The sequence below is a fragment of the Peromyscus leucopus genome, chromosome 12 (assembly GCF_004664715.2).
Source record: "Peromyscus leucopus breed LL Stock chromosome 12, UCI_PerLeu_2.1, whole genome shotgun sequence".
NCBI lineage: Eukaryota > Metazoa > Chordata > Mammalia > Rodentia > Cricetidae > Peromyscus > Peromyscus leucopus.
In genome coordinates this window covers 71,623,306-71,631,350 of record NC_051073.1, presented here as the reverse complement: position 1 = coordinate 71,631,350, position 8,045 = coordinate 71,623,306, and positions in this window count along the sequence as shown.

Sequence of the window (8,045 nt, the reverse complement as noted above, 5' to 3'; positions counted from 1 at the left end):
TTTACTGTGGGCCCTGGTTTGTTTGTTCAAAGCTGCCAGGTTCCCTATTTAAACGTTGGTTGGGGGTTTTTTGCCCTCCTACTCATCCCTGAATGAGGGAGACTCTTGTTTCTTTTATGTCTGTCTCTTGAAAGAAGGGTGTGAGGGGAAAAGAATATTCGGATTCCTTAAGAATTAACCCAAAGTGTTGGGAGCCAAAGAGGCGTTCAAAGGTCAGGCTGTTCTGGGCTTTCGCTGCGAACGTCCTTCAAGCGGCTCGTTAAATCACGGATGACTTTCTGAAAGGTTCTGTTCTGCAAAATGTCCTCACATATAATTTCTGATGACCATCTGTGGACCACAACCCCACATCTGGGCTGAACAACAGAGATGTGAGCAGAGCTCTGAGCGCTGCTGATGGTTTAGGGGTTTGGGGGGGGGGATCTCTGCCCCCCCCAATAGTCCTATAAGAAGTTTCAGCTATGTTGTTGGAGTAACAGCACCACTTCAAAAGGTGATGTCACAGGCCTTAGAACAGAGACAGTCCAAAAGAGCTAGCTGATTGTTGTCCACGGGGGTTGGAACTTAGAAAATCCCTTGTCTGTCCCTGAGAAATCTGGGTATTTTAATACGTATTGGCAGATGGATTACTGCAGCCCCGGCGGAAAAGCCTGTCTTGTGAAGGATTTCTGAGGCATAGACACAGGCCTAATCCTACCACCACTGTGGAAACGAACATTTTACTTCCGAGACTCATGACTTGGTCAGATGGGTCCACGCTGCCCTGAAGCACGGTGGCTGCTTTTGGTTTTTGTATTTAGGGTCCCCATCCCCTCTCCTTTTAGAGTATCAACTAAATCCCATTAGACCAAAATGACGCCCCGCTCCTGCTGAAGTGATTTGCTTTGTGTAGCTAGCTGTCTACCTTTTCCGAGCAGTAAGTACTTCAGGTTTCTCAGCAGAGCTTCTGTAGCTTTTACAACAGCAATTGTATGGTGTTGCTCTGTTGTTGTTCCTATAAATGGAACCGCTTGTTTGTTTATTTATTTTGGTTATTTTTCTTGTCAAAGTGACCGTGTACCTCCTCCCCTGACTTTACCCCAGGCCTTAAACATAGACTCATTTTGTCCTGTGCATCTTCTGTTCTCCTGGCCACTCCACTCTTAGCCCCATGGGGGCGCTGCAGAGCAAAGGGAAATGTGCTCCCTCAGGCGTTAGAGCCAGCCAGAGTGGGGGCTGGGAAGGAATTTACCCTTCTCCTACCTCAAGCCCGCCTCGATTCTCTCTCAAGTTTCCGGAGCAAGAGCCCACCTGGCCTGCTTATCGATAATTGTCCCCATCACCAGAGGCCTTGCATCCTCTCTGGGACCACGCGCCACAGTGTATATTACTGCGGTGGGTTTTTGTTGTGTTGTGTTTTTGTTTTTGTTTTTTCCTTCTCTCTTTCTCTGTCTCAACTCCTACCCCACATCAAAGTGTTGATGTTGGAAGAAACGGACCAGAATGGAAGGAGGCGCCTACTTTTAGAGGAGCTTCTTTTCTCTCTGCTGCATGAATGTTGAAGAAAATTGTGCACTGACCTTTCAATTTCTTCAATTCCTGGGAAAGTAACTTTATCAAGTTCTATACCAGTTTAATCTCTTCCCGAATGCCATTCTCTCATCATTGGTCTTTCCCTATCACTTCCAGCTATGTGGGCTCCCTGAACTCCAGAGCGCTATTATTGGGGGCGTAAAAAAAGGACTTGAATATATTCAGATTCTTTTAAATTATCCTTATGGAACCCTCACAAGGGATCCCATGCCCTGGCTTCCTAAGAATTATTTCTGCAGCCATGAGAGCACTGTGTACCAACTAATGCAATGATTTAAGGATTCCTGCTTGCTAATACTCAAGAATAGAGGGCCAGGCCAGCTTCCATGCTGACCGGCAGACTCAGCGTAGGAATGGGCCTCTGAGCACAGGTGCTGGGTAAATGTAAGCTTTATTACAAAATAAAATATCCTGGTACTAATATTACATGTGTTTAAAGACTGGAACCCATTTCATACCGGGTTCCCTTCACAAAACCTTTCCCACAATTCAGTCATAGTTGAAAAGGAACCTATCCTTGGGGTAAACACTGTCCTGTCCACTTGCTATGGAGACTTGGAAGTGTGTCCCACCTGTCAGGACCTTCTGGGACCTTCACGGGTCTCTCAAACTGTCATGTCACAGGACTGTAGATTTTAGAACGAGAAGGAGCCTTACAGATAATCTTTCCTCCCGGTCCTTCTTCCCAAAGGCTAGACTGGCCCTCATTGCTAACCTAGAGCCAGTAAGCCTGTGTGATTTGATGGCCCTGTGCCATTTCTGAAGATCAGGCTACCTGTGGGTCTGGGCTCGGGGGTGTGTACCCCGTTTCTTGAAGAACAGAGGAAGGTAAGGCTTCCTTAGGCCCCATGTAAACTGTAGCTGGCTCCGAGAACCAACTCCAGGTCATGATTAAGGGACTTGGTTTGGTGCTGTGGTTTGGTTGTGTGCACAGCCCATGCTGTAGATCTCAACACTGCTTTTTGAGGAGTCGGGCATGGCGTTTGCTAAAGTTTGCCTCTCTATTCTATTTCAGACCCCTTATTTAGAACTGCTATAAACAAGCCAGGCAAAACTCTGTAATTCCAGCACTGGGGAGGAGGAAGGGAAAGGATTAGTTGTTCAAGGCCATCCTTGGCCACATAGAGAGTTGGAGGACAGCCTGGGCTACATGAGAACCCATTTTTGAAAAACAAACTAAATAAACAAAAAAACCTGCTATACGCATCTCTGTATATTATTCTTAAACACAGGAGAAGGCTTTTGTACGTTTTAAAGAATAGAGGGGTCATAGAGTTAGGGAGACTGAGGGAAAAGCAAGAAATCGAGCAAAAAAATGTAGAGATACTGAGACAGGAGAGGACAGACCTAGGCAGATTCCCAGCCACCACCTTGTGAAGAGGATGCGGCCGCATTTCATTTTCTCCTCTTGCTCAAAGCAGGTTGGTGCATTCATTTATGCATTCATTCATTCATTAGTCTTTTCCTCCTCCTTTTTCCTTCTCCTCCTCCTCCTTCTTCTTCATCATCCCCATCATCCTCTTTGTCACCATCATCATCTTCTCCCCTTTGGCAACCTCTTCCAGCCTGACTTAGAACTTTCCGTCACAGTACAGATTGTCCGTGTTTTCCTCACTTCAGACGGCCGTGAATATCTGGGTTTTAAAATAGAGAAGTGCTGGAGATGGCAACACGCAATCACTTGCCGTTTTGCATTCGATCACTGTTTCGAATAGCAAGGTTTTCACTTCCCATGAAACCTTAGCATGAGGAAAAGCGGAAACTGGACCATCAAGTGAGAGGGATGTGGGGAGGAAGGGACTTGAGTATTTGTAAACTCAGAGCGGCTGCCTGCCTGCCTGCCTGCCTACCAGGCTGCTCTCACTACTACCTGAGGCTAGGAGTGGAAAAACTTGATTTACGTGTTGTGCCTGCCTTTTTTTTTTTCTTCTTCTTCTTCTTCCCCACACCGCCCTCTGTACACCTGACCGTGCCCAAGCCTATCTGAAGCCGGCTTGGTGGCAGGGCAGGCTGGAGAGAGGAAGAATGTGGGGAGGGAGGGAGGGCTGGTACTTTTCCATTCACATCTCCACAGTGGCTTTTCTTGTTTATTTCAGCCTCCGCCCGCAGAAACTTTTTCAGCTGCCTGAAATTCAAGTCATTAAACTGTCCCCTGAGGTCAGGCTGCCGAGGCTGGGTGCATGTGCCCTACACGCCGGTGTGTACGTAGCCTGTGCACACAGAGAACACAAACCTGGCTCTGAGGTCCATAGAGGGAGGAAGAAGACAAGGCTGGGCTGGCTGCCCAAAGCCCTAGGTTTCTAATTACGATTCTGCCTGGAACTTTTCACGAGGCGAGGGACAAAGCCGCTGTCAGGACTCAGTTTCTTCGCCCATGTGAAGGGAGAATAGCCCGGTGATGTACAGGCCGCCCGTGTGCCGTGACTTCTATGGCGCTGTATCTGGCCATGCATTTATGGCACTTTAGAATTTAGGGGTAGAAAGGGTCCGTTGTGTGGCTGTGTCTGGGGGTGGAGCGGGAGGTTAAACTGTAAGCTTGGGAGTAAAGGGAGGCGGTCCTCCAATCCTCACCTTATCAATTTTTAACCAGTTGTAGACCAAAGTCTCTGATGGGGCTGGGTGAATCCAAAAGCCAAGTGAAGGTTTCGGATGCTAAGGATCAGAAGGAGCAGCATCTGAGACCCCGTGCTCTTGCTCTCCCTCACTCATGATCAGAAGGGGCAGGCACCAGAAGCTTTGCTGCCCTTCAGGGTTTTTTTTTTTTTCCTTTATTATTTTTTCCTTTGGGAAGCATGGGCAAGCAAGCAAGCAGCTTCCAGACGCTGTTGTACCACACTTGAAAGGAATGACACGCACTTTCTATTATTATTTCTGCTCTCCGGTCTTTAAAAAGAAAGGCCTACAGCCTCTTCGGCCTGATTGTTTAGATAATCTGTGACCTTTTCCTGTCATCATCAGAAAAGAAAGTCGCTCCCCGCTTTTTAGCAACACTCTCTCTACCAACCTTCCATCACTTAGACCATGTGAACACCAGACCTGTGTGTAAGGAGGAGTGAAGCCAATTATATTCCTTCAGCCCAAGACCATTGGGAACTATAAGAGTGGGAGAGTCCTTACCAGTGTCCCTGATCTTCCGTGACTAGAAGCTGAGCCTCGGACAGAATGCATTCACCGCGTACATTATCACAGAGTTGGACCCAAAGCACGTGCTCAGACCCTGAACCCACCAGGCTTACTGCATTGTTCATTAGAGAAAGCAGGAATGGGGTGGGCAGGCCGGTATACAAAAGCTATTTTACATGTCAGCATTAGTGGCGTTCTGTTAATGGTGTGCCCACAAGCCTGAAAGAAGGCCATAATGCACAGGGCGTATGTTCAGGACTATAGAGTTACACAGTACCGTCATTTGCTACTCCTAACAAGTCTGTGGCGTCTTATGAAAAGGCAGTTGCATCACAACCCTGTGCGGGTTGGTCTTTAAAATGTAAGATCTGAACTGTATTTGGCCTTGAAGCAATGACCGGCAGCAAGTATACCTAGTACTCAAACCTTAACTTCTAGAGTCAGGGTGTCCCTGTGCAGTCCTGGCTGTCTCGACTGTAGCCCAGGCTGACCTCAAACTCAGAGATCCACCTGCCTCTGCCTCCCGAGTGTTGGGATTAAAGGCATGTGCCACCTTGCCCAACAGCCTAATATTTCTTAATAATAAGAAAGCAAGAAAGAAGGCTCCTTGGAGAGAGGGCTGCATTTAGAACCAAGATGGGAAAGAGACTAAATAAAAATGAAACATTGTGGAGTGCATGAAGTACCTAATTCTGAAAACAAAGCTACAGTCAGGAGACTTCCCAGGATATACAGGACCCTGGTGCAGAGCTCCTGTACAAAGATGGTCAAATTTGGGCAACGAAATAGAACATTTCAGATTATTATCCAAAATATAGAATAACCTATGTAAATAAATTATTTTTTAAAATTAATATGTGGGAGAGAAAAGACAAATACCCTATGCAAAAATCTAAAGAATTTACATAGGGGAAGTATAAATCCTACCTCTCTATAGACATTTATTCATTTATTTACTTATTCATCCATTCATTTGTATGTGTTTATTTATTTATTTATTTATTTATTTATTTGTGTGTGTGTGTGTGTGTGTGTGTGTGTGTGTGTGTGTGTGTGCAAGTATAGGTCAGAGGACAACTTATGGGGCCTGGGGATCAAAAAGCCATGAAGCTTATTAGCAAGAACCTTTATCCACCTTGTTATCTTGCTGGCCCATAAACCCCTACTCTTTAAGTATGGATTTCATAGAACCTTTCCCCAAAGATACGGTATCTAAAAACGAGTAGAGGAGAGTTCAGATGAAACCCCATCTCAGCCTGGTGAGCAAGGGCACTGCCAACAATAAGTCATATTGATATTATGAGCCCTTCCTACGATATGATGAAAGTGGCGTTTTATCTTTGTGGTTTTTTTCCATTGTCCATATCTAATCATAAGAAAAACATCCAACATGCTAGTAGAGGCATTCTACAAAACACTTGACCAGCATCCTCAAAACCATCAGGGTGATCTGAAACAAGGAAAGTTAGAAGAAGAAGTGGTACAGCCAACAGCAGCCTGAGTGACATGGCAGCCCAGTAGAAGAGCATCCTGGATGGGATCATTGAACAGGAAAAGTCATAAGAGAAACCTAAGCAAGACTCAGTCGATGATAGCAACCGACAATGCTGTTTAGAAACGTGATGTTACTAATTACCAATAGTAGGGGAAGCGAGGTCCAGGGTCACTCTCTGGACCATTTCCTCACTTTTCTGTTAATGCAAAATTATTCTTAGAAATAAAGCCTGTAACTCAGAATATTTATCTCTGCTTTTACATTATGCCTCTATCAAATTCAGATAGGTTCATATTAGCCCTCAAAACAGAGGCAGGACAGTGTGTTTATTTATTGTTTATAATATATATTCATTCATGCATGCATGCATGAATTCATCCATTCATTCATTAATTCGGTTCCTTGAAACAGGATTTCACTACAGCCCAGGCTGGCCTCATGATCCTCCTGCCTCAGCTCCCAGGCTTCTGTGACTAAAGCTGCCAACCATCTCACCCAGGTCTTCTGTTTATTCTCCTAGCTCCTAAATTGAAAGCAACATAGTTTTTGTGTGCCACCATCTAGATAAAGAGCTGTGAGAACCCTAGGGAGATGGCCAAGGCCAAGTGTAGCTACAGGAGCAGATGACCCAAGCCTTTTCATCAATCCACATACTTAGCATTTCTCTGTGGAAACCCTCCATGGAAACAAAACTCTCAATGAACCTGCCACTAATCCATATGGGACACACAGAACCTAGGGCTTTGTTGCTGAAGTAGTAGAAGTCCTCAGCATCTTTCCAGAGTGTCTGGTTTTGTTCAGTAACTCCTGTGGAACTGTGGGTCGTCAGAGTTGTAACTCTGGGTGTGTAAACGGGCTGTGGACTGAACTCCCAACCATGGGCTTCCCTTCTTAACCTCATACAACCTCATAGTCTAAATGGGGAAAGCCTCTAGCTTGATCTTTATTTGATTAAACTGAGCTATATAAAGCTGTTTTTCATACAACTATGATATATTCCCCCCCATTCTACTCTCATCTTTTTTTCTCACAAGTTCTATGTTTGGGGAAAATCCAGAAAGGGAAATAGTTTACAAAGACCACTTAGCAAGTTTATGTGGCTACATCCCATCGGAGCTACACTAAATCAGTTATTTAGCCACAGTGTCTCCTTTAGTAAACCAACAATCACTGCATTGATATGCAGAATGACTTAAAATGTCCCACCAGTTTCTAGCTGTGTGTCAGTAAGCAGTGGATTCGAGTTCTAAAGCTTATTCAAGTTAAGTGTCTCTTTCCTTCTCTCCTCCAGCTTTTCCCACATCTGCCAACCTCTATGTCAACTGTTTTGAGTCTTTGAACCAACACTTACGTTCATTGTATATATAACATTTAAATAATTCTTGGAGAAATGCTGTGAGACTGAGTCCTTCTGTGACTAACATGACTTTTCCAGAAACCTATCTGGTCACATGTGTCAACAATCATAAAGTACAGTCATGCCCTTTCACCCAGTGCCCCACTTCTAGGAATCTATGCTCTAGGTATAATTGAACATGCAGGAAGGCAAAATCTTTGAAGAAATATACCTGTTAGCTTTGTATCAAATAGCAAAACTTTAAGGTCCGGTCATGACTGGGTTGGTAGAAAGGGTATTAGGTAGAGAATGCCTAAGCAAATTATAAAATACTAAGTCTGAAAGGTTGTCATTGAAAAATTTACATGGGTTGGGTGTGGTGGCCCACACCCTTTACTCCCAGTACTTGGGAGGCAGAGGCATGGGGCTCTCTGTTGAGTCCAGCCAACCTAATCTATGTAGTGAAGGCTAGCCAGAATGACATGGTGAGACTTGTCTCAAAACAAACAAACAAATATA